The sequence below is a fragment of the Ischnura elegans genome, chromosome 1 (genome assembly GCF_921293095.1).
Source record: "Ischnura elegans chromosome 1, ioIscEleg1.1, whole genome shotgun sequence".
Taxonomy (NCBI): domain Eukaryota; kingdom Metazoa; phylum Arthropoda; class Insecta; order Odonata; family Coenagrionidae; genus Ischnura; species Ischnura elegans.
The window spans coordinates 88,651,383-88,678,193 of record NC_060246.1 but is presented as its reverse complement, the minus strand read 5'-3'; the positions used below and the strand labels follow the sequence as shown (position 1 = coordinate 88,678,193).

The following is a 26,811-nucleotide window of genomic DNA, read 5'->3' as shown; positions in this document are numbered from 1 at the left end:
AGAGCAATACGGAAAATGATAGATAAAAGTTCCAGCACAATAAACCTCTGACCAGCCGCTCTGATCGTAAATAATTTCTTACAGGGAATTAAAAATTGTGTGGCCATACATCTTAAATGATGATGAATCGAGTCGGTGGAAAAATTAAGTCCATGCGAATGAATGAGCAGGTTGAGAACTTGTCAGGAGCAGCTGTCTTGCGTAAGACCTCTCCGTCACGAATTCGTACGCATGCACCCGCCTCAAAATATTATCAAAGATTTCACTTTAATCTCGAACATCCTCATCCACTAACACAATTTAAACCGGTCCGGTAAGGGAAAAGGCTGCAGTCGCCCCGATACGCCGAAAAACGTTTAGGGGGGCCTTTTACGAAAAGTCCGCATTCGTTGTGCTAAAAAACGCTGTGACAAAGATATTGCCAAATCAGTAGTCTGTCATGCGGGTTGTCTGGAATATTGCTGCGCTGCATTTTACGCCCAGTGCACTCATTGTCAGTGCACTGGGTGCACCTCACGAATATTACCTAAGAGGATCCTCAAGTCGGCCTCTAAATGTGTTAATGTCACCCACCGCGCATTAAATGGGTTTAAAAAAGTCACCACTCACGTCGCTGAAGGACAATTCGATCCGATTTTTACCGGGAAATAAGATATAATTAGGGATATTAACAGAAATGCATACATATGATGATGCGATCTATCGAATTCATTACTTTTCAATGCTATCCCTTATAATGGCTCACTTTGTACTGCAAACTATTGGACGAAAAGTGGATCTCACTCTTCACCGCAAACGTTTTTAAAACCGATTAAAATTTGACCGAAGTGGCAACAGAAATCAACCTTCTATGGAATGGAATTGGGGGTTAAGATGCGTTTTGTGGGACCATGGAGCAGGTAGTCCCAGGATGGGCGTGGTACACCCTCCGAAGGGTTGCTATAATCCGTATAATATATATACGTATACATTATACGGATCATAGCAATATAATCCGTACCCCTTCCTCGAAACTCTCGCTGGCCTGTGTCGTCGATCATCCGAGCCTCCCCAAAAGTGACCGCTGTGAGTGCAATTTGAAAATCAATCAATCAATCCAATCATCAAAAAATGATTGTTTGCATCGTACTCCTACCATTCGGGCGAGCAAGTGCGTCTTTAAACCGTGTTTCTGCAATGAAAAATAACGATTTGTTAACTTTGCTCAAAACGTGGCTGCAGACCACCGGAAAATGGCAACAGCTCTTTGGAATGGGCAAGGTAGTGTGCTATTTGAGTGACTTTCGAGATTGGTTTGAATCCTATTATTCTCTTGGAGAAGTGCATCAGACATATCTGTAATTCTCAAGGCAGCGGAAAGAAACTGTGCAGATACAGGTGGTTTATTCAAATGAAAACAATTGTGACACACATACTTCTGAGGTGACACCATTTGTTTTATCTTAGATGGCATAATTTACTGTCTCACACACAAAAAATATTAGACGAAAAGCTTTTCTTTAGAAACACTAAATTAGCTTCAAAGGCTACGGCATCATGCGTGTTTGTTTCCAGAGTAGGCCTCTAACTTTGCCGATTCTATGAAAAATTGAGAACTACTGCCAAAGGCACAGAAAACCACTGTAAATGAGCGTCACTGTATTGGATTAATCATTGAAACGATCTAAAAACTGTGTTAAGTATTACTGATTATTTCAGGCTTAACTGATTGAAACCTTTCAATTATGTAAAATGAAGTAATAAACTTTGTTAGGTCCATTAAAATATTTAGAAAAGCACGACCCGGGTATCATAACATGGTTAATCGTCGGGTAACTATATTATGAAACCTCGGTCGTGCTTTTTTAAATACATTAGTGATCCTAAAAAAACTTATTCTTGCATTTTCCATAACTGTGTTAAGGTTATACAACGTCAAACTAATGCTGTATATAATGGGCTTAGCAACGCTTATCACACAATTTTAGGCGAAAGCAGGGTAACATCTTGACCATGGCTCATGACGTATAATCATTTTCCATAATTTGATATTTATCCTTATAATTAAATATAATTGCTCGTATAAGAAGGCACCCCCTCTCCATAATTAGTCGTTCCAGAATTCCTTCCATGAACTTCTTCCCTCACCCACTCTAAGATAACAACGTCAGCACTAAGGGCTTTAAATTTTCCACCCCGCATCCGTCACCCGCACTTTCCCGATATAATTTCTCTCCCCATTTCTTACGTATGATCCTACTCAATTATGACTAAGCAGGACAAATTTAAGTTACCCAATCGTAGTTTGAGGACGAATTTAAGTTCTGAGAGTGGTGTATTGAATAAATAAATAAAAGGCTTCTAAGTTTGGGAGAGGGGAAATTAATTTAATTTCCACGATTTTAAAATCATTCATTTTCTCTAACCCTTTCATATAACAGAAGGGAGCTACTGACATTAAAAAAGCCGCAGTGTTACATTCTTTGAGATTAGAGATTAGAGATTGAGAAAATATTCAAGTTACTGGTGGTGATACGCCCTCTTTGATGAAGAGCGTTGAAAGTTGTTGAGATCACACGATGCTTCCGTCTTATAAACTTAGCGTTACACAGAATACCTCCTACCTGGAATTCTTTCGTGTCTTTGATGACGTCAGTAACTCCTCGAGAAGGGCGAAAACTCGATCGAAGTTTTTATTATCCGCGAGTGGCTGAGGAAAGACAATTGTATCGCCGAAAATCTGCTTCCAAATCCAAATTTATCATTGATTAATTGCATACTGATGTAAATAAAATAAATGACATACAATTACATGTCTTAATGAGATCCCGGAAAACATTCACCTAGAGCCAAGTTTAGGGGATAAAAAATGAGTTTAGTAACGGTAGATATGACACAACACCATTAACTTTCGGCATATGAATCGCTAACAGCAGAAAGGCATCATGTCCAAGTTGGACAATTTACCTTTTCATAATGAAGTTGTTGCCACGTGGAAGACTAAACGCTTCCTACTAAAACGAAACATATCATGCTAATAACACCGAACATATGTTTCCATAACACATTTCCTTTTAGTAAGTAACTAATGTCGTCGTGAACCTAGTAACAACTAACAAAGAAGAAAAAACAAAAATCGTCCCACTTGGACGTGATGCCTTTTTGCAGTTAGCGATTAATATGGTGTCAACTCGAGCCTCAATTACACTAGGCTCTGAATACGGTTGTGAGAAACGCCCCAATCATGTTACGTCTCAACGTGAAAACATAAAAAAATTTATATGTCATATAAAAAAAATTGGACACATTTGGTGTCATTAAAAATAAACCAGAACAGCTAATTTGTGAGCGACGAACGAATTCGTCGCCTAGGCAGGCATGAAAAAATATCATTCACTTTCCATATGCTGGCTCTACTTGGTGCTATATGATCCTTGGGCTTGGAAGCAATTTTTTTAGTTTCTTAGAATTACTATTCAGCACATTTATTTGTAATTGACAAAACATAAAATTTGCTTTGAGCAAACCTCTCAAAATATGTTGTGGTATAAATAAGAAAGGACTCGAATTTGATGATGAGAAATGAGAAAGATGCAACTGATCATAAAGAAATTTATTGTAATTAAATAATAGTTAAGATAAGAATTTTTACCGACAGGAAATGGTAAAGTAAGAATTATTTATAACACAAGTAATGTTACCAGGCATGAACTGGGATTAAAATTTCATAATTCTTTGCAACATGCGAATATTCAGTTTAGGTAAAACAGAAGTAAATTGTATAACTAATCAACTGTAAAAATACCATAAGAATACCAATTACATTACCAAAGAGATATTTTACCCACTGTGATGACTACACATTTGCAATATTTCCTTTGTAATGACATGCCTAGTTCCACTCAGTGGCGTATAGATATGGAGGCGCAGGGGGCGCGTGCCCCCACCTTACGGGGCCGCCCGTATCGTCTAACATTGCAGAACCACAATTGTAACTTTTTGATATCATAAGATGGCACTGTCTTGTATATGTCTATCAACGGTAAATCATAGGAATTTCATTCCTCATAGGGAATTTTTTCCTTTCAGTAGAAACATGAAATTATGATTTCGCTAGTAGTAGGACCCGCCCGGCTCTGTGACGGTGCGGGATTCCTCTTCCCTATCCTTCCAATCCCTATTTCCTATTTCCATACCCCTTATTCCTGTTTCCTATCCTATCCTAGGAGGCGACGCGTCGTTGGGTTCCCATCGCGGCGGCGCCTCCCTCCTTTTTCCTACCTTGTCCTTCCCCTTCTGTGGTGCAGATGAGAAAAGCTAGCGCTTACAGACCCTGCCCCAGGAGTGTAACCCCGAGAGCCTGGTCTGGAGTGTCGTTTACACTGTCTCGTAATAATCAGTTTAAATAGAACTTTTTTTAAATTTGCATGCGACTTACTTTTCATCACGATAAAAGCAAAGGTAGCTGAAGATATATTTGCCGCCCCCCCCCCCTGAGATTTTTTCTTTATCCGCCACTGGCTCCACTGCATGCTTTTCGACGAATTTTGTCAAATCCTGAAGACTCTAACAGTCAAGACTACCAGCACAAGTGCGGCTAACATTGAAAAGACGGCAGAATAGAATAAAGGAAAGCCACATCAGCCATCATTGAGGTGACTAAGAATGACGACAGCTTTAAAATAGCTAGCCTTCTACGTACGTGACCGTTGCTGCGCGGAGCTTAATTCTTGAAGAATCATTCGAATGAGTGACTGTATTGGTGGGATTGTGATGGCAAATCCCTACACCACTAGCTGAACAATAGAGGATACCCAAGTCGGCCACTAGATTTGTTGCTAATCCCCGCGATTTAAATGCATTTACTTATCCCGCTACTTGTGTCGCTGATGGTTCAACGATCCGAATTGCACAAGGCATAATCTATAATAAAGGCTGTTAAACAGAATTTAAACTTGGAATGATGTATCCTACCTACCCATGATAAAATATAAACTACCAACGGCAGTGCATGTTATAATAATACATGACACGTCATTTTAAGACAATTTTACTTCAAATTCTAATTTATTTTTTATGAAAAAATCAAAAATATAGACGCCAGTGCAATTAACGACTCCGCGCACCGTAAAACTAGCCATTTTGTCAACTTCATGAACTTTGTATTTAAACAAAGGGAAAACTATCGCGTCTGCTGGCCTGTTTACACGATACATTAACACGTACGAGTTAATGCACGTTTGCGTGAATGATTTTTGTGGACCGGTACGGAACATGTACGAATGCATGAACCAAATTAGAGCAGGTTCTATTTTCTGCGCAAAGATTCGCACAAGTTGGGTGGTTACACGGTGCATTTTGGCGTTCATACATTTAGACATTAACCCGTACGCGTTAATGTACCGTGTAAACAGGCCTTGCAGGATTCATCTTCAAAAAATGGATCGTTTTGCACTCTTAGACGAAATGCGAGTATTTTTTAAAACCGATTAAAATATACCTTAAATGGTGACATTTATCAAGATTTTCTGGGAAGAATTGAGGCCTCTTTTATGCAGTTCCCATGGCCTATTTCTAAAATATCCCTCCGCATTACAATACGATCCCTACCTCGACGGGTAAATGAAAGCCTAAAGAGAGAATCAGTGGCGGCTCGTGAGTCAAATTCTGGGAGGGGCACGCTCCACCGGGGGGTCAAAATTTTTTAATATTTTTTGTATTTTAGTGAGTTTTTAAGGCAATCTAGAGACCATTATGACTCACTATTACAAAAAAATAGCTAACACTAAAACATTAAAAATCACTAACTCGATTAACTCAACTACAACTAGGCCTATTTACATTAAAGCAATTTACACGAAATAAGTCAACTGGTCGCGAAAACAAGGTATTGTGCAACACTGCAACACCAAGATTATACGGCCGCCGGCCGGCGCGGCAATGTCGACTCAACAGATACGTCGCTCTGCGCTTGCTCGGGCGGCGTCCCAAGACTTCCAAAAGGCACAAGCTTAAGGCTGTTTTACACGGTACACGGAATTGCGCAATCTGACGTCCGTGCGAAGGCGCAGTCAAAATTGCGTCGTGTAAGGCAGTGAATTGCTAGAACACATGCGAGAATGCGTGGATGCGAGACGGCAAAATAGCCCCTGTTCTAATTTCGTTCATGCATTCGCGCAATTCCACGCCATTTTAGAAATAAATGCAGCTCTAACCTGTGCAATTCCGTGCCCCGAGTAAAACGGCCTTTAGACGCGTCATAGCACCAGCAGCCCCTACCACTACCACTCTTCACATAACTGCATGCTGATCGATTGGGACGTTCTGGCCAGCGCCCCGCGGCTACAAATGCGAACTTCTTGCGCTATTTTTGCGTGTTTTTGTTACATTTTCGATGTATGCTATTGAAAAAAACACTTTGGTTAATTAGATGCATTATTATAATTGAATGGGTGTTTAATTTTGTTTTCCTTTTTCCAATATTTGGTAGGGGCGGCGTCCGAGAGTCCTTATGGGCAAGCCGCCACTGGAGAGAATACATGTCAGTTTCATCCACGGAACGAGATCACTACCTTGCAAATCCATGAGGGGTTTTCGAGGAGCCCATTAAGAAGGATTGGATAGGCGCATGGCGTGTTGACTGGAGAGAAGGAACGGCCATAAACCTACGGAAGATGAACTCCCTTGACCTCTATCCCACATGTTTCGAGAGGCGCTCTCGAAAAGACGATTTAAATTCGACTCAGAGCCTCCCCAGGGTTTATTAGGTCGTATCAGTTATGCTCGCCTGGATTCGTTCCCTTGCACAGCCAGCTCTCCTCGAAGATGACGAAGTGGAGGCGGTAAGAGCGAGCAAATTGATCGCACTCGTACCGCTGCAGAAGAGGATTTATGAACTCAACGTTAATCACCGTGAGCGAATCTTCAACGACGGCCAGCGGTTCCCGAAATGACTTCGTACGCTCCTCACAGTTAGATGACCGGTGTTAGTTCACTTGGTATATTGAATTATTAGAGCGCCTTTAGTGATATAATAGGGTAGTTTCCTTCATCAAAGAAACGAAAGGCATTGATTGCGATTCGTTACCCACCATTAGTGTATTCATAATATACAAATTATTTGGTTTTAGAAATACCGGACTAGACGAATGGCAAGGGTCAATTTTATCCTCATTTGTAAAGGGCCAGATTGGCGCCCATGCAATGTAACTCCACGTGATGTCACAGGGGTCGAGATGCTATACGAGTAGATAGGAGTTTTACATCGTCTGAGGTTACCAATGCATGCGTGAGGCACAGAGCTCAGCGAAACATGTCTTAATAATCAACTATTGAAACTGGATAAGGTCGGAAAGTTTTCTTCGTTTGATAAAGTATTAATAATCTTTATTTAAGCCAAGCGCTACCAGCTAGCATGGTACTCTGTTACCTGCTAGCATCCTGCGCCGTATCAGCGCTCAGAGCCTCGCCCCAAGGTCACCTCACTTGCGGCAGCGGGAACCAGAACGGAGTTTTCCCGACGTCACACGGAGTTTTCCCGGCATTCATACTTACCCGTCGCGTTTTCTCGCGCTTGAAAATTTTCACTTTTCATTTAATCGCGAAAAATAGATATCGTCGTTTAAAAATCTAAAAGCGTGAAATACGTACTCCAGAAGTAATAATCTTTCGATTTAGGCAATAAAAAAATAATAGGAAACCACCTTATTGCATGCTTACAGTTTACATTACTCTAGGAGATCCCACTTTCTCCACTCCCGCAACTCCATCGATTCCCGCAGGTCGCCGTAATTAGTGGCGTTACAGTAGCTAGGATACTTGTTAAAATACGCATTAGCCTGCAAGAAAAATGCTACGCGGCGAATGAAATTTTTTATTGCTAAAAATGAAAATCATATAAATTAAATACGAGCCTAATTTTTTAGAAATAAACGATTAAATTCGCCGCGTGGCATATTTTTTGCAGGCAAACACGCATGTTGACAAGTATCTGGACTGGTTGCAAGAAAACCGCCGGCAACGTGATCAAAGGGCCCAAATTGTCAAATCCCCCCAAAAAGTGAGAGGACACATAAAGGCGACATGTTTTTTAAGATAAAAAAACGTACAAACAAAATTATTCAGTGCACCATTCATATTAACAGTCCTACAGTTCTTCTGACACCTAAGAAAACATGTACCTCATTTTATGTGTGTTTACCATGGATGAAGTTCGTGTTGAAAACATATTTAGTTTAACCAGGATTCGAACCCCGATCTCTAGATTGCCGGTAAGGCGTGTTATAAAATTACACTACCAAGCCATCTTCTGAGAGCAAATTTCAGAGTGGGTTGTAGCGAACAAGGCGTTGGCGTGTCAAGTACATTCCTGGCACAAGTGACAGGAGTCTTCCTTACTAAGTCACTGTCGGAGATATAACGGAAGATCATATTTCAAATCCCGGTTAAGCCAAATATTTTCTCATGGCCAACTTCAGCTTGATGTATATAACTTTGCACCCGGACGCGTGATTGTGTACAATGTGACTTGTTTCATGCAGTGTTTTAACTTTATTTGTGCCGACACTGAAATCTGACAGTTTTTCAACACTAATAAAAAACAAGGACTCAAAATGGTAATGAGACAAAGTGCTACGCGTTGATATTTGTGAGAAGAAACACGTAATCACTGAATGTGTTTCGCGCGTTCTTTCATTTCACGGTTCACGTACTTTTACGTTACGAGAAAAATGGACGGTAACAAAGAAGCACAGGGCTCCCACAGACCGTATGGGGTCTGCGGTTTTCGGCAGGGATGGCGAGTGAAACGAAACGAAAATTTTTCGTTGAAACCACGCAACTTGACTAAATATTCACAATCTAATTGCAAGAGGTAAATCCTAAGTAAATATATTTTTTGTTTAATCGAAATCGGTTTAACTCTCGAATAGGGTAGTTTCCTTCATCAAAGAAAACAAAAGGCATTGATGGCGATTCGTTACCCACCATTAGTGTATTCATAATACACAAGTTATTTGGTTTTTGAAATACCGGTTTAGACGAATGGCAAGGGTCAAATTCTATCCTCATTTGAAAAAGGCCAGATTGGCGCCCATGCGATTCCACTCCACGTGACGTCACAGGGACCTAGTTTCTACACGAGAGGATAGGAGTTATGCATCGTCAGAGGCTACCAATGCATGCATGAGGCACAGAGCTCAGGGAAACATGTCTTAATAATCACCTATTAAAACTGGCTAAGGTCGGAAAGTTTTCTTCGCTTGATAAGGTATTAATAAACCTTTTTTAAGCCATGCGCTACCAGACAGGAAGGTACTCAGCTACCCGTTAGCATCCTGCGTCCTATCAGCGGTCAGAGCCTCGATCAAGGTCACCTACCAGGCGGGAGGGGGAACCAGAAATGCGTCGCACGGACTTTTTCCCTTCATTCCTACTTACGCGTCGCGTTTTCGCGCGCTTGAAATTTATCACTTTTCATTTGATCGCGAAAAATAGATATCGTCATTTAAAAATCTAAAAACGTGAAATACGTACTCCAGGAGTAATAATCTTTCGATTTAGGCAATAAAAAAATAATAGGAAACCACCCTATTGGCTTGCATTTGGCACTTTCAAGCCAATAGCTTTCCGGGTTTGAACGTAGCATCCTAAAGTCTATTCCCAACCCCCCCTCCCCATACACCTCTCCCCTTTCCCCTCTTTTCCCTTTTCCAACACTCTCCTTCCCTCACCATTCTTACTTCAGCTGAGGAAGAGGCCTCAAGTGCTCCGAAAGCTTTAGTTAATATCCCGTGTGAGTGTTTCTTTTTTGGGTTTCTATGTGTATTGATATTGACTTAAAACTATTTATATTTATATTGCGTGCTGCGTGCATCTCGTTTTTCTAAACATTGTGTTTTTGTTTAAAAAAGATATGTAAGACCCAGAATGACTAATGCAAAAGGCGGCCATTTAGCCAGTTTCAGGAAGTTGCTCGCAAATATCTTTCATATTTTATCATGATCTTTCCCGTCAATATTTAGATTCGTCACAGAATTCTGCCTCTAATGAATGCCGTCTCACAAGATCTTGTTACAAAAAGCTTCTCTCGCTCGAAAGAATCGTATTTCTCCACAAGAGCACATGTTAAGTTATTCTAATTTTACCGTCAAATATCTCGAAATCGGCACATGGGAACCTCTTTTTCTTTGGCTCATCGAAAGTGCGTCTTTCAAATAATATGTGACCAATGTGTAATCAAATTCTTATCACTTTTATCGAGGTACTACCTTAAGCCACATGTTCATCTTGAGTAAGTCTTCAATGTTGTTACGTCTCAATGCGAAAACGGATTTATTATAACGTGGAGGAATTATTGTAACGTGCCAAGTAAATTCAACAGATTTAGGCTTCAACTGGTGGAAGTTAGACATATTTAAACAAATGAAAGATCGTAGCACTTTTCCACAAGATTTTTTAATGCGTATAACGCGTTTCGGCTCACTGAGCCAGTCTTGTACCAGATGATGGCTCAGTGAGCCGAAACGAGTTGTACGCATTCAAAAATCTTGTGAAAAAGAGCTACGATCTTTTATTTATTTAAATGTGCCAAATAAATTGGACTCGAAGGAATGAAAACACAGAAAACGGAAATTGTAGGATCAATGAACGAATTTGTAGGACAGGATAACTGGTGATGGTCAATGGGAAAATAAATTAAATTTTTCGATTGAAAACATGAAAAGAACACATTTTGTCGTCATAAAGCCGAAAGATGAAAAGATATTCAAAGGAAATATTTGAAATGAAATGCATTCATGCGGGACAAAATTCTAAGTACTACACAGAAATGACGCAAACGGTACTAACGTCCAATTTCTCATCCAATTATTTCATAATCACCAATCAATCAAATCCAATGGCTAAGCGGGTTAGCACAAAACATGCTACGAATTACCCTGACCGGTTCGCTTCCCACATCGACAGTCTTCCTTCATTTTGGACGGAAGCCTGTTAGTCTTACTAACACTTGGTCGAGTGTAACATCCTAACAAAAGCACAAGAAAAATGTTCCACGTTATAACCCTGATCTAAATAGGCATTTAGTTTAGTTGCTAATCAACTTGCGATTGCTAAGAAGACGCTAATACTCATTTCCACGAAATTTATGGAGTCACTGATACTCACAGTTCTAACCATTATTCAAGCGTCCTTAAGCAGGGAGCACATAATAAAAGATACACTGAGTTGTATGTTCCACATGGTTCACATGGTTCACACACAAGTTTCGACATGTATACTATGTCATTTTCAAAGGTTATTTGGCCTTTGAAAATGACATGTTGTGCATCAAAGGTGAAATGGCCTTTGAAAATGACATAGTGTACATGTCGAAGCCTGGGTCGCTCAATTAAACTTTTGTGAAACATAGAACTCAGCGTATATTTTATTATATTTCCTGTCACCAAATTCCACCAAATATCGCCATCCAGCCTCAAGTTGGTTCATGAACAGGTTCTTCCTCATTTCCTACATCTCGATTCTAGCGAATCTACCAGCTATCTAAAGAATAATGGCTCAAGAACAAGCCGATGGATTACTAAGCAAGTAATAATCAGCGGAAAAGGCATTAGAGTGATAAAAGCATGGGCTTTGCTACTCTTAGTTAATAATTATGAACAGGATACTAGTTTATAAAATGAGCTGCTGGAGGAAAACTGTTGCGAATACCGACAGTAAATACGAAAGGAAAATCACAGATAAAAAAGAGATAAATGAGAGCAATATACAATGATAACATTTATTCCTCGAAACATTGACCTGTGCATTAGCAGTGACGTAACTCGGCCTAAGAAAGCAATAAAAATGCTACTGATTCGCAGTAGAAGCATGGTGAGGAATTTTCTCAATGCCGAAGCGCACATGCTAACATTTTCTTACGCATTCACTCAGCTATTCCTCAGTGTGATGAATGAATATCAAGTGGGCCAATGGAAAAAATCAGATATGACATCAGACCTAATATTCAGACCAGATCAAGGGCACATGACCTCATGCTTAATCCGCAACTTTATTTGCAACATAGAAAATAGTAGCTATTATTTGGCCATTCCATGGTCAGTTCATTGGAAGGGTGTTTGCTTACTATATTTTTTACGATGTTACTCACCTAATAATGTTTAAAATTCCCAATAGTCAGCCACTACTTTCCTGCAAATCAAGTTGTGGATTAAGTCTGAGGCAATATGCACTCGATGAGGACTAAATATTAGGCCTGATATCATGCCTGTTTTCTTTATTGGCCCAGTAAATGTTGATCCATTACACCGAGCTAATACGTAGGTTTATACGTTATTCTGATTCGGCTGACCGACAGTCGGAATTCTAGCAATAAATTGTTTCCTTTCTTATAGCTTCGTAATGTATTTTATCTACTTAACTTAAGCCACAGGCCATCTCTTGTTATATCCCGTGAACGTGTTAGTTGGATTGTACACCGCTTTCAACTAATCTGTGCCATACTCATCAAAACTCATATCTAGTATCATAGAGGAACCTTCCCTATATTACGGTGAGGAGAGATCTAATGAGAGATCAAACTTCTTCAAGACGAATCTTTAAACTTAGATGATGACACGCCGGGTCTTCGATTATACTACCCAAAACATAAATTGCAATCGCGAGTCCATGGGTCGTAAATAATAGTGACCCGTGAAATCCGCATTCCAGAAATAAAGAGGAAAATTCCACAGGATTCCATATCACACTTAATTTGAAAATAATGCTGCTTTACTCAGTTGACTATTTAATTTTTGGCAGGAGAGAATTTCTTTGGTACATATGGACATGACTCCATGAATACCAAGATATTCATTTCATCGACAGTTGCACAATTGAAGATTAACCCCATTAGGCAATGAAAATTTTCAACATCCGACATACAGCCATCACAGACTAATCAACGTTACCGAGCTTGTTCCAAAATTTTTGAATGAAAATATTTTATCACTCACGCTCTCAAATTAGCGTAGAGTACGATTATTCTTGAAGATATACAGTAAATATTTAATATACTCGGCAGCAATGAACATCAGTCAAAGAATACATTTAAACGATGGGCACTAAGCAATGGATTCACGGTATTTTTTACCCTAAACTACAGGTAAACAAAGGTATTATTGGATAATATTTATTTACGCTCTAAATCCCCTTTGAATGTGATAAGCTCTTTAAATACTGAACAGGATGCAGGTAACAAAAAAAGCAACTGCGGAAAACCTACGAGCCTCACGTAAATACCATGTCTTTTCGTTCATCAACTTGCATACACTAGAATTCCATTTCATTTGTCTTAGAAGTAGACGCTAATAGTGGCAACAATACATGGTCAATTTCGTCTATAAAGATGAATGGTAGGGATGCAAAATGTTTCGCAATGGCCAATGTCATCGAAGGGCGATAACGTACTTCAAAACCGCGACTCAAATTCGTAATAGATGCTATTACAGCATCGATGGATCGCCTCCGCACAGCTCATAGTTCTCTTAAGAAAAACAAATTCAGATCAGATAGAATAGCAGTACAAGCGGGTAATGAGATGGGTGAGACATTCATTTCATATTTCTTTTCCTAAATCTCCATAAATAACACAAATCTCACCTGTAACTAAAAATTTAAAATGCACTAGCTTACGTACTTCAAATTAATCTGCACTTTTAGGAGACAAATGTATTGAAATAGGGTAAAAATATAAATCAGTAACTCAACACGTGCAAAAGAGCATTACAAAGAATCTAATTGAATAGTACGAACAAATTAACCTGTAGATAATGGCAAATGGATGAACCCTGTGGGTGTTTCTCACGTACTTTAAACTTAGTTCAAGAGATCAGCGAAATAGAATGAAGAATCAAAAGCCCTTAAAATTTGATATGTTAAAAACAAAAACTAACCTTAAATTACATTCTATACATGTGAGTAGATATACAGTTCATAAATAATTTGGATCCAGGATTATGAATCATTAACAGTGCACGCTAGAAGAAACACAATTCAGCATACAGCAATACACGTCGTTATGTTGGTGAAAGTATCTCGAAAGCGTTTTGAAAGGCGGAAAATCATGGAGTTCCATCAAAGATTTCCTCGTTATTTAAGGAAACATTGATTATAACAACCTCCATGACCGTCGCCAAAGAGAAATAGACGGAACAAAACTGGCGTCTCCGAAAAGATGGATTTTGCTGAATACACATATGCATGATTCTCTCAAATAATTCTCCCAACGGTCCCTTCTCATGTAGTTCACCAATCCTAGAGAATCACCTGAGAATTTTTATATAATTTCATCTTTCCTTTGGAATATTTTTCCAACTGTACTCATCAGTGATCATTAAGGTATAAATGAGTCTATGTTGCTAGAGAAGGTAACTGTGAAAAATAAAATCAATGTTCATTGAAGCCTGCACTCTGACTACATGCGAAAACACACAAAGGCGCTTCTACAGCAGCCCTGATGAGGCCTACAAGGACTTATTATCTTTCCAAATGTACCTTTACAAATCGGTGATCGTCAAAGATAAAGGAAATTCTACATTCCAAAGGTGTCTGCTGCATTGTAAAATATGTCCTCGTATTTAATAGAAATCAATGCCATATCTCCAGAGTAAAGAGTTTATCTATTACCCCTGCTACCAAATGATCACCCTTCGCCCCTGCATCATGCATTCCCACCACACAAGCGCGTAGCGTCTCTGCCTACGTCATTTTCCCCCTCCCTAATCCCATTCCACCCCACCCCCGAACAACAGCGACGACTCCTCCCGGATGGCTTTTGACCCCGTCCCCCCGCCCCCCTTTCCGGTCAAGCCCCCATCGCCTCCACCAACCCGATGGCACTTTTAAAAAGGGCCCGAACTCCGCGCTTCCATCAGATTGGAAGACGACGCCGAAAAAGCAACCGCCTATCCACGCGACGCGACGCACCAGCAGGCGACTAGGAGCGGAAGAGCAAGGAGACGTTACTGCCGCCAACGCAACGCACTACATATAGAGACCGCACCCGACCGCGAGTGGAAGAGAACAATAGACTGCGCACGACGCGACCCACGAGACAAAAACCAGCCGCCCTAAAAACCATAGGGAGTGCCTAATTCGACGACGCCGCACCTGGATCGCGGGTCACCTTCGGTCCTCAGACGCGCATCCTATCATTCGAGCAACGAGGATCCTATTCGAAGATCAGCAAAGCTGAGGTAAGTGGAGAGAATTTCATTCATCATAAGTGATCTTTAAGCATCACTTTAAGAAGACGCATCGATTCCTCTCAACCAGTCGTATTTTGCGACGCACTTCTCATTACTTACACTGATCTCTTGAACTTTTCACGGGAAATTTTAGAGTAAAACCTTGCCCAAACATGCCTTCAACTTAAATTCGTAAATTTCAGCCTAGAAAATTATGAGATTTCGCGATTTTCTCAGACTTTATCGTCGCGTGGATGGACAAAATATGACCAGTCGAGAGGGAGTGATGCGTCCTCTTAAATCCGGATGATCCCCGTGACTTCTGCTTATTGAGTTCGTACCACATTTAAAAATATATCTATCTTTCGTTGCAACACCAAACAGCCAATAATTTAGAATTTATGGACAAGTTTTAGAAATAAATCGGCTTCAAGAGGGCTATCACAATTCGAAATACGAGCAATTTATAATGATATACGAATTTATTACAGAGAATAAGCACTGCTTCATTTCACAAAGCTAGGCAAGTTCCATACAATTTGGTCTGATAAAATCCATAAGTTTAATAGTGTTCCACCGCTAGTAAGAAAATGAGAAGACGATATTCACAAAGTTACGTGGATAATTACTGCTCCAACACTCGCATTCAAAATTATATGAGTAGTATTTACTCGATTAGCAGTGATCCCCGTACTTTTCTAGGATGTGAAGGATTAAATTGATGCATAGAAGCTGAAGAACCGATGGTAGTTTTCAAAACCTCGAATATACAATTTTTATTTCCCTCTTCATTTCGACTTCATTTCAACTCCCTTCATTAGGGCCGTTTCCATTCTTTTCCACATGCTCTCAACATTCTTCATTCAATTACTCTTAAGCATTCCCTTTATGGAAAAGGAAACAGAGGAGGAGATACAACATCTTGAAGTTATTGTGGGTTACTAAAGCTGCGGAGAAGTATTGAGTGATTAAAATTGGATAAGGGTTGGGGCTTGCAAAAAGATTTTCAGCTAAATACTAACACGCAGGAGAAAGAACCTAATCAAAAGAAACATTTGGAAAATAATAACTCGATGGACTGAGGTGTTTTCAAGAGGAAAACAATTTCCCTGAGGGGAGGTTGTATGGAAAGGTCAAGTCCCAGAATAGGCTGACAACCTGCCTCTCTTGAATAGACTCTAATGTGAGTCATTGTTCGCCAAAGAGATTTCAAGCAACAAATAGTCAGGCAACATCACTTAAGCCAATAATTATTTTCATTTGAGTGCCAAAAACTCGAAGCCGAGGAACACACTTATCGTTTGTTAAAAGCCGACCGAAATATAGGTCGAAAAGAAAAAAGGCTACGAATAATTATGCAATGAAATGCTTCATATAACGATTTTTATGATTATCTGAAAAATCTAAACACGCAGAGAATTGCACTACAACACAAAAAAGGGAGAAATTTTTCCCTACGTAAGTGGAATCCGGCTGGGATAAAAAGTAGTGATATTTTACGTAATTCGATAAAATTTAAATGGCAAAGCAAATTGGATAGCATAAAATGAAATGATAATATTTACTTGGTTTTAACGACTTCCATAGAGTTTTTTAAACAGCAATGAAACACTTTTTATGCAAATGAGAAGTAGAGAATACGATTCCATATCACATTTTTTAACCATCGCGATGCATCGCTGCATAATCACAACATGCCTTAATGATATCAGAGGTTGATAACTTTTGGCGACCACAAACGAAAGATAAAGATGCTGTATAAGAAGCATTTTTGTACGTGAGGTGAATTAGTACATAATATAATATGCTCTCACGGTAGAAGACCGATTGGAGAGAAAGATACTTCCGTCAGTCCTAGAGATATAAAATAGGGTGATATAATTCAAAACACAATTTTTTAAAGGTGTTTTGAATTATATCGATAGTGATAAAATTTTTAAGTTGATTGATCATAGCCCGGTGGAATATAAGAGCAATCTATGATCTTTATCATTTTCTACACACATGCAAATACAAATTCCGAAAGATACCTACCGCAAACGTGTTTCGCAGGGAATTATATTATCCCATCATAAACGGGACTACAAACAAAAAGAAAATTTCTTACATAAATTGAGATGCAATTTCATATGCTACGGGCAGCTCTCGACAAGTATAAATTTTAAAATTCAAATTTTAAACTACGGAGTCCCTAATGATACAACGATTTTTAAACTACATTTAGCTTTAGAATGTTTGAAGCTTTTCGTTGGCCTTTGTCATTACATGCCTAGAAAACGGCTTTCATGTAAATGTTCAATGCTGCCAAGCCTTCCTCGCTCCGTCCGCTTTAAGCTCCGCTGCGTCGCGCCGACCCTAGGACGATGATTGACGCGGCTCATCCTATCCTCGTCCATCTCGGAACGCGAAATGCTTTCGCTTGCCAAACACACAGCCGCGAAAGAATTACCACGATAAATTTGCGGCCTTCTCTTTCCAACGGGGACTGCGGTCAAACAATGAAATCCATCCAAGCATCTGTTTTAGCACATCGTAGACTACCATGCGCTCATATCGGAAATGTGATTCGCAATTTACTTTCACTCTGATTTCGGTGGTATTATCTACATCGATGTACACGGTGTTAAATCTCTCATGTAAGATTACGTAGACATATTGTTCTTGACTCACAATCGGTTTTATAGCCAATTCATGTCTTCCTCTCCAAGCACCATTGTGCTTAATTATTGCTTTCCCCGGTCGGTTTAACGCGAAACACCCACTGTACTACCGTACTTGCAAAAGATATAATTATAATAAAGTTATATACTTCCTAAAAAATTCCGTAAATTTTAACAATTATAAGTCAACGGACTTATTTGTTTAAAATTTTCCAAGCAATTTCAAGAATAAAACTTTGCTGCATTTCACAATGTATATTTGTCCTCACCTGATAATAGGGGATAATGAACATTTTCTCATGAGATAAAAATGAAATGAGTGTTTATGAGCACTGAGCAAACTGATTTTACGTAAAAGACATCTCTTTTAGGTACTGTTCCTCAGCCATTTTGATTTAAAACTGTATTTGTAGCAGGTTACACTACCGCGATGAGGCAGTAACATTCTTGATGTCACAACTTAAAAAAAAAACGCGCAATCACGCGCTAACAAAAAGAAGGGAATTTTAGATACAATGACATAACGTAATGTAGTTTCGAACTCTCATCACGATGAAAGCTCACCGAATTTAACCGTTCCTTACTGAATGAAGAACCATTACACCGCCAGCAGCCAAAAGCTTTCTCATGGTTCAGTGACCACGGCCAGCGGAAAAAGGAAGGAGTTATCAGAGCGATACCTTGAGGGAAAACGCCAGATCCGCGATCAGGTGAGTGAGACCGTCTAGTGGCGCGTAGGGCAGGCGCCTACTTAGGATGGATCAAAGGGGCCGCTGCGCCTTGATTGGACAGCCGGTCACTAAAGAGGCCGACTTAGCGCCGAAGATAGCTATGGCGGGTGCAACAAGCCGTCGCCTACAACCTATGGTCACATAAGTCTCCCGTGTTCCTGTAGTGCAACGGGCAAAGATCAAACAAATTAATTAATCCCACCTTTAGTCCTTGGAATTTAAAGTATACGTGTTGCCTCCAATTAGACGTGCTAATAGCTGCAGTAATGCCTAATAGGGATCGAAAGCTCCGGCAGGAAGTGGTGCGAGAGTTGAGTAAATTGAAAAGCGCTCTAGGATGTGAAGGCGAGTTTCCTACCGGCTTCTAAAATCGCCTTTTAGCAATCAGCTACCACACACAAGTTCCGACACCATTATCTTAGTGAGTTAAGTTCACGACGCACCCTGTTTATGTCTGCTCAACGTAAAACAATTGCATTTTCAGAAAGGTAAAATTGTATTATTTGGCATTTTCATAAGTAAAATTATCAGCTGTAGGTACTCTCTTTCTTGTTTGCCAATCCCCGAGTCTTTAGCATCACATATTTTTTCTTCCACTCCCGTTTACTATGGTACATCGGACTGATTTTCGACTACGAAAACATGCCCCTATTCATTTATGACATACATACTGCATGCTATAAAAATGCGTGAAAATCCGCTGGCAGATACACTTTTTTGATTCACCTTTGAAAAGGTCCATCGTGTGATTCATACATGCATTCCTCATTTACTTTAGTATTTTTTTCAATTCCAATGCAATATCGGATATTCCATTTTATCCGATATTGCATGATTCGCCGTTTTTCACATCTCTTTACCGTTGTGGGCATTTTAAATGTTTTATTCGTCAGTCCATTAAAGCATTGAGGGAGGACACCAATATCCTACACATGATATGCTCGAAGAGCGCGTGTTCAACGAAAATTTTCCGTCGCAACCAACTTATTTTATTCATCCTTATATCGTAATATTTTTATCTCACCAATAATATTTCACGTCATCAAAATTGTTTTCCAGACAATTTTTGAGGCTCCCACCATTTCTCACATTCGATTAAGAACAAAGACCATCAATTGTACTAACTGAATAAAAAAACCAGTTGCATCCGTTGAAAATAATTTCTATGCATGAATAGAAAAAGCTTACTCATGAAATTACTTCCGATGGAAATTACCGAACACGTCAAGGCCTTTCGTAAGTTGACTCCATTGAGGTAAAATAAAATTTTTCACCTTATGAATTTCACAGAATCGCATGACAATGAATGGAGCATCAAAGCACTACTTCTTCACTCCCATGACAAATCTGGACGTCATTTATCTAGCAGAGGAAGTGATTTTCTCTGAATTACCTCGCATTATATTCGGAATACACGGACAAGTTATTCTCTAGCAATATAAGAAACAACCTCAGAACTTCGTAACAGTTGCCTCCATATGCATTATTATTATCGTATTACAACACCGAGAGATTATGTCAACAGCAAGAAACCATCCCAGAACAGCCTATAAAAATTTCGACGTCACCCGAGTAGTCAGGTCGAATTTCTATTGGTGAGAGATTAAATAACTGAAAACAATTTATTTATTTCCACATACCGCTACAACAGTTCGCAATGACCTTCAAACGGTGATCCCAACAATCAGTACAAGCACGAACACACCTCCCATGGATAGACGTAGTTTACCCAGGCGGAACTCGAACCCATGACTAACGGATTAGTAGACGAGGAATTTACCTCGCCGTCACCGAGGCCGACAAATTAATACAACGGCACAAATCAAATAAAAATCGAGGACCAATAGCGCATAATTTATCATACATCAGTTGATGCGTAGTTTTCCGCGGCGTTGTCTAGATGATGTCTCCATGTTTCTGGGTTTCACCGCGTGGATTTTCTTTGTAACGACGTTTCTCCGGTATTCCAACCGGCGCACAGTGGGCGGAAATCGGAGAAAGCCGGACAAAATTACAAAATGGTTTTTTTTTAGTTAAAAACTTGAAACTTCGCAATTATACTCAAAAATGATTAAACATTATGGATATGTACTTCATTTGACATTAATCCCACCCGTTACTGAGATACAGAGGCTCAAACGTGAACAAATTTCCATAAAAACGCCCGTCTTCAATTTTCTCTGAAAATCTTCCAAAGTAAGTAGATGGTGAAGTTATGGGTGGATTCTTGTGGAATAAAAAACCACATAATCTGTTGGCATATGGTTTTTTCTTTAATTTTCCGAAATCTTAAACAATATCATCGATAAATTCTTACCGTGCAATTACAAAATGGCGGACACTGTTTTTCGACGAAGTTTTACATTTAGGTGGAGTTTCAAATGGGTTTTCTACAAAGTCACGCAAATTAAATTATATGAGAGCATTCTTTGAAGATTTCTTGAGGTGCTTATGCAGTTATCTTTGAAATAAGGTTGCGTCACCGGAAATTACAGCGATTTTTCGATCGCGCGGCAGGGTTCGTCTCCGCGCGTCGGGAGTTGGATTAGCCGCGACGCGGTAAGGTTATTGAAGCTTTATGGGTTTTAACGCTCAGCATTCACCGTTTTTATGTTTTGCTTCAAGACACTGATTCTCAAATGGTCTATGGTGAAGACGTTGGAGGTTTTTCAGCCGAGGTAAGTGCACGTTTCATTGAAGTTCATTTCGTTTTCTTTCGATACGATCGAAGACCATGCTTCTATTAATAGCGTTCAAATCTCGAAAAAGTGAGTTGTTTTCCTGGGACTTACTCTAGGTTATCGATAACTACTACAAAAGAAAACGAGAGAAAGATTTCTTAAACAACTCTTTGTTCTATCGACCTGAAGACGCCGGTTGGAATACCGAAGAAACTGTCGTCACAAAAAAAATCCACGCGGTGAAACCCAGAAACATGGAGATATCATACATCAGCTTTAAATCTTTCCCCATTGCGTAAGATTCTGGGGCCATTACGTGTGGATGACGAGTCTGTTCTATATGTTAACGAATAGGGATTTCTGAGTGAAACGTCTTCAAACTCGATTTAATGATATCTTACTCTAGGTTACCGATAGTTACTACAAAAGAAAACGAGATAAAGCTTTCTTAAACAACTCTTTGTTCTATAGCTGGCGTGATTAATAAATTAAAAGAATTACAGTTAGGCTCAATTTGCAGTCGTCGGCGTTATGCTACAATCTAAGTTTTAATACTTTATATGTTGGCTAACATCAACGTGTAATTAAGCAACATCAGAATCTATTATGAGATCAACTCCGAACAGGCATTGAAATCACTGATCTCTTTCAGTGACGGATACAAATATATAGTATAAGGATCTATAACACTAGGAAAGCATTTATTACACCAAGATATCGCAAACCACTCCTTCCGTATTGCGCTCTGACCTTTACATTCTAGCTCTAACAACAATGATACTATTTATTTTTAAGAATTTTCTCAAAATTGCCGCCATATACAGAAGGCTACACATCTGAAGGTCTCAAGTCTCGGAGTTCAAGAGGAGTGGAGTTTCCTGACGATCATTATTCCTTCCACATGAAGAGAGACCGCTTTGCTTAACATTTAAATCTCTATAAAATTCTCTGGAGAGTGAAATCCTCAGCGGAACGAATGACCTCACGCTTTCATTCATGCTGGATATTTCCTTGAGTACGACCTTCATCATTTTTTTCCACGCCGATGTAGGCTTTACCGCTATGGTATTGCATAATTTTTAATTGGTCCACGAGGCGCTGATAAAAAAATACCGGCATTCTAAAGAGGAATGGTATAGCCTTTTGCGCGATGAGTAAGAATTACAAGTTCTTTCAATTGATAAGAAAAAGTGTGTGGCAAAATCGTGAATTCTACACCACTTGCATAAGCGATTACTCTAATAACGCAAAAAACAGAAGAAAAGAATACGTAAATTAGATTTTTATCTAAAGAGAGGTCGCTTCAAAATGAAGAAAAAAACCTTTAATAGTTCTGGTAGGCTATATTGTGTGTCTGATCAAGCCTCGAATGAATGCCTGCGTCAGCGAGAGGGTATTAATTTCTTGGCATTACTATTCAGAAAGACTTTCATTTAATATTTTAAGATAATAATTTCGAAAAGAGGTACCTCACTAATAGATCAGGAAGATGTTTTGCCTTTCTTTAAAGAGGAAGTATAAAGGGACAAATGGAAAATACACCCTTAAGTGAATGCACACTAGGTCACATGGAAGGTGAAGGAAATAGTGAAAATCATTTAAGAGTTATAATGAATAGAGATAACATGCATAAAATATCAAATAATTCCAGCATGAAGCTTAGGGATGACATAAATTTAACGAGCAAAGACAATGAAACTACTCAAAATTCAAAGGTTGAAATAAAAGCTAAATACAGCACATTAGCTCATTTGGGCCGCCAAATATCAGTTATGAACTTTTTCCACAGAGGATTAAATTACCTAACAACGCTGTCTCCATAAAATCCACTTCCCAAAATGTTTAGTCCACCCTAATACACCCCATTTAAAGCAACCACAATAAAGTTACTAAACACCATAAAATTTGTGATATAAAATAATCCATCTCTATCCATTCAAGATGTTTTAAAAGAATGAGTGTAGATTTATGCCCACAAGTATTATATATTCAGGCTTCTTATTCGGCATTCACAGATGTATTCCATCCACCGGATACATCAAGCAGGTAGTGCAAATGTGGTAAGAATGATAAGGCATGCCTCTGAGTAGCTGCGAGTTGAAGATTCTTCTCCAAGCGGATTTTATATTCAAGACGCAGACCCACACACCTCGCATTGCGATGTAAACAACAACACCCCCTCAACAGCCTTGAAAATCCGAGAACTCGTTTCTGGGCGCGAAGAGGACTGCGACTATCCTTCCGCAGGTTTTTACGACACTTCTGAGGTTGAAACCTTTGCCGTTCACTCCACAGCTGCTGTTATGGGAAGAAGATGAGCTTGAGAATTTCCAGACGATTCATAATAAGAAAGACGTTCATTCATCTCTCTAAGGACTTAAAAGCACGACGAAGTACTTTGAATGACATACCCAACAAATACTCTATGCATATCTGACCTTTCAGTGATATAAAGAGGCTGTTCTTGCTCCGTAGTCAATTTAATGGCACGGAGGACTTGAAACCTACGTGGAATAATCTAGATAATTATAAATCTTGCGCGAGTTCGTCTTGTTTTATTGCGGTTAGACTCAAATATAATGCTAAAAGCTAAGTTAATATTCCAGAAAATACAAGCGAGGGGATACGAAATTATAAATTAAGAGAATAGAGAAAATTAAGAGCGATGAGAACTTACATTCTACATAAAAGCTATCGGGCATAGTGTTCGTGTGTATCTATATGAATATATCGTCGTCGACACGTACTGCGCTGTACTCAAATTTCTTTGGCGTCATAGGATCCCTGCATATAAAATCTTATGGAGAAAACAAAAACCTAATTTCCTCCACAGCAGTAATTTTCTGGGGCCCCAAAAGATTAGTGCTACTGAAAAATGCGTGGATGAACAATATGGAAATATTTTTCCAACAGCTTATTACTAACTGATCTGGCCGGGCGACATAAAATGCCAGGGATAAGGAAATAAGAAATGCAGAGAAAGAACAGGCAAAAGGCTACATCCTGGGCGTCTTCCAAGCTCATTGAATTTCCACTCTACCTTTCACAAGAAGCACTGCTGCCCAAGCATGTCCTCATACTGCGCACATGATTCAATCGACTCGTTCGAGTTTTCATGGAAAGCGATCCCAAAGGCTTCAATGCAGATTTTGCACAAAAATGTTACGCATAAGTAACTACTATGCAGATTCCTGGGTGAGTTTGCTAGCTTTTGTAACTTGATCACATATTTGGCTACAAGAAAGTTACTTACAAGAACGTATTTTTAGTCCAAAATTACAAGCCATGAAGGCATAAAAAATAATAAACCATGCATAAAACGCTTGCGGTAGAAGGACTTCACAGGACCAGATAATATTTATTCAATTTTCGGACATCCAAAAGTAAATATTCAAAGCTCGAAATAACCCTCATACCCGGAAAACAGGAAAATTCAAACGCCCCTGACTTCTCCGGGGTGAGCTTTACTCTCACCTATCCAAAACTAATATTTCGTTGAATAACTGAGCGGATGAGTGAGTGTAATATCCATAGATATTACAATTACTGAACGTAATTGCTGCAATGTTTATGTTTACTCATATGGAGTACAGTTCCACGCACAATTAGGCAAGAACTAAATACAATGAATACATCCTGCAGATAAGAATGATCGCAGGATTTTCCGGCGTATCGAATCGAAGAAGGTTACCCGGGAGTTCCACCGTGCAGGGTTTCCAACTCCATCTCGGCCGACGTTTCGATAGACGAGTTGTCCATCGTCACCAGGGACGCTGGTGACGATGGACAACTCGTATATCGAAACGTCGTACATCGTCACCAGGGACGCTGATGACGATGGACAACATACATCGAAACTTCGGCCGAGATGAAGTTGGAGAACTTGACCTGGTGGAATTCCCGAATAACCTTCCACGATTCTGTAGAGAAATTTCATAACATCGCATATGCCACTGCGGATGATTAAAAAAGAAGTTCTAACAGAGAGTTCGAGAGTGCTTCGAAATATCTGGGAGAAGGGAGTAGGGAAGCATTACCGAAGTGAAACCCCACGTGACTTCCCCCGGGGAATCTTCGACAACAACAGCCAGGCGTCTCGCCACTCCCATTTGTTCCCACGAACCGCCGAAGGTGTGGTGAAGGAGGAGGAATGGGGTGATCACGAGCTCAGGCCGTGTCCGCGCAAGGACTCGACTTTTCTTTCTCTCCCAAGAGCCCTTGCTCGCTTACTTCTCCGCTTCCTGGAGGAGCGGCGCGGCGATACTGAGGCCCAGGGAACCGTGGCGGGCTTCCGCGCGAAGCGATTACCAAGTCATATGTCATAGAGGTCAATCCCCTCATAAATCACGCATCCTTTGACGAACCTTATGTATAAATATTGGGTCACACATACGTTTAAAGTAAAGCTCGCTTATAACGAATTTCAGGGGACCAGCGTTTTTTTATAAATAGGATTTCGTTAGATCCATAATAAATTATTTTGCCCAATGCATCACAGGATTGCCTGCTAATATTCCGTAAATCATCTTTATTTGAACAACTGATACGTAACATACCATCGTCAGTCTTTCCATCAAACTGTTCAAAAGGGAGGAATTTTATGATCAACAGTAGAACTATGTGGTGATGGCCATACGTGAAAAAATAAACTGATTATAAGGTAAGGAACGGTTAAGTAGCGAAGATGACCGTAATTTAGCTATAGAAAAGGGCCATAGAATATTTCGTAATAGCGAGGATTTCGTATCATTCGTACTCCTTAAATGCGGGGTTATTAACATTGGCGACGGTAGGAAAGTCCAAGGGACCGGGAACTCATCTCTTTATAGGCAGGATTTCGTTACATGTGTGATCGTTACAAGCGAGTTTGACTGTAGTATATTCCTGTTAATATATTTCTATACATATACTTAGCCATGCAAAGCCATTAGAGTTTATGTAACACTGGAATTTTCTAATCAATTCAGGGGAAAAAATGTAGCACAGAAATAATAAAGTTTTTATCGTAGCATTAAGAGGTAGATCCGTCATAATTTACAAAAAATCCAAAGAGTTTCATAATATTTGCATCCTAAAGCTTTCGACACTTGTTTAAAAGCTGGCTGATTTTTTAGCCAGTACCCACGTAAAAAAGGGCGAATTTGCTACGAATAAAATGACTGAAAAAAAAACTTTAGTACCTAGTATCAGCGAGTAACGAAAAAATGAACTCTAAATCCTTTTTAACGCCGAAGTATGGAATCGTAGTGCAAACATTTATGTAAACGTTTCATTGAAAATTATATAAAATTCAGAAATTTATTTTAAATCAAACATAATCATGAATAAATGAAAAAAGATACCTTGTAAAAAAACATTCTTCGTGGAATTCTTCGAAATTAGGTGTTTGCGAACAAGGATCAGGAAACCAGAAAATGTCAGCTTTGATAGGCACGTGAGTCATGAGGGTGGCGAGAAAACGGAGAAGGCAGTAGCATGCGAAAATGTTCACGTGGAGGATTTCAAAGGAGTCATATGTTTCGAGGAATAATCCGCG

At 39.5% G+C, this 26,811-nt stretch overlaps 1 protein-coding gene across 1 annotated transcript in view; it reads left to right on the top strand.

The window, feature by feature from the left end:
* The first annotated feature begins 14,885 nt into the window (after positions 1-14,885).
* Positions 14,886-26,811, top strand: part of LOC124165484 (peroxidase-like) — a 49,716-nt gene continuing 37,790 nt past the window's right edge. Inside the window, exon 1 of the mRNA XM_046542933.1 lies at positions 14,886-15,212. The gene's annotated coding sequence lies outside the window, so the exon portion shown is untranslated. The remainder of the gene's footprint in view (positions 15,213-26,811) is intronic.